The sequence below is a fragment of the Neophocaena asiaeorientalis genome, unplaced genomic scaffold, assembly GCF_003031525.2.
Source record: "Neophocaena asiaeorientalis asiaeorientalis breed wild unplaced genomic scaffold, Neophocaena_asiaeorientalis_V1.1 scaffold288, whole genome shotgun sequence".
Taxonomy (NCBI): domain Eukaryota; kingdom Metazoa; phylum Chordata; class Mammalia; order Artiodactyla; family Phocoenidae; genus Neophocaena; species Neophocaena asiaeorientalis.
Window position 1 is genome coordinate 268,277 of NW_020175529.1, and position 1,182 is coordinate 269,458.

Genomic DNA, 1,182 nt, shown 5'->3' on the forward strand with positions numbered 1-1,182 from the left:
AGTTCAGACTATCTGGTCTTCATTGCAAAAAATTCCTATATATCCTGGCTCCTCCCTTACCTCTTTGGAACAGTCCCTCAGAGTTATCTGAGAGGTTGCATCCTGGGCTTAAGTCCTCAGTTTTGTCCACCAAATAAAAACACAATTCTCAGCTTTTAGGTTGTGCATTTTTCTTTCAGTCAAGAAACGTAAAGTCAATTGATGGGATTTGGAGACTAAAGAAAAATTTAACATTTTTTTCCGTATTACTTAAGAAAATGTAATTAACCTGTCTTTGGAATTCCTATTAAATTTTAATACGATTACTTTTTTGTGGGAGTGTAATTTATTTATTTTTAATTAAAATATAATTGACATACAATGTCATATTAGTTTCAGGTCTACATCATAGTGATTCTATATTTATATGCATTTTGAAATGGTCTCCACAATATCTAGTGACCATCTATTGCCATACAGAGTAATTACAATGTATTGACTCTTTCCTATGACTTAGTTATTTTATAACTGGAAGTTGTACCTGTTAATCCATGTCACCTATTTTGCACAATCTCCCAATCTCCTCTTCTCTCTGGCCTATACCAGTTTGTTCTCTGTATCTGTAAGTCTGTTTCTGTTTTGTTCGTTTTTTGGGTTTTTTTAAGATTCCACATGTAAATGAGATTGTTTAGTATCTGCCTTTGTCTGATTTATTTCACTTAGCATAATGCTCGCAAGTTCTATCCATGTTGTTGCAAATGGGAAGATCACATTCTCTTTTATGACTGAATAATATTACACCGAATATGTATATATATATGTGTGTGTGTGTGTGTGTGTGTGTGTATATATATATATATATATATATATACATATGACATTTTCTTTATCCATTCATCAATCAATGAACACTTAGGTTGTTTGCATACCTTAGCTATTGTAAATAATGCTGCAGTGACCATAGGGGTACAGATATTTTTTCTAGGCATGCAGTTTTCATTTTCTTCAGATAAATACCCAGAAAGGGAATTGATGGATTCAATGGTAGTTCTATTTTTTAAATTTTCCTGAGGAAACTTCATACTCTTTTCCATAGTGGCTGCACCAATTTACATTCCCACCAACAGTACAAGAGAATTCCCTTTTCTTCACATAGTCACCGACACGTGCTATTTTTTGTCTTTTTTTTTTTTTTTTTTTTTT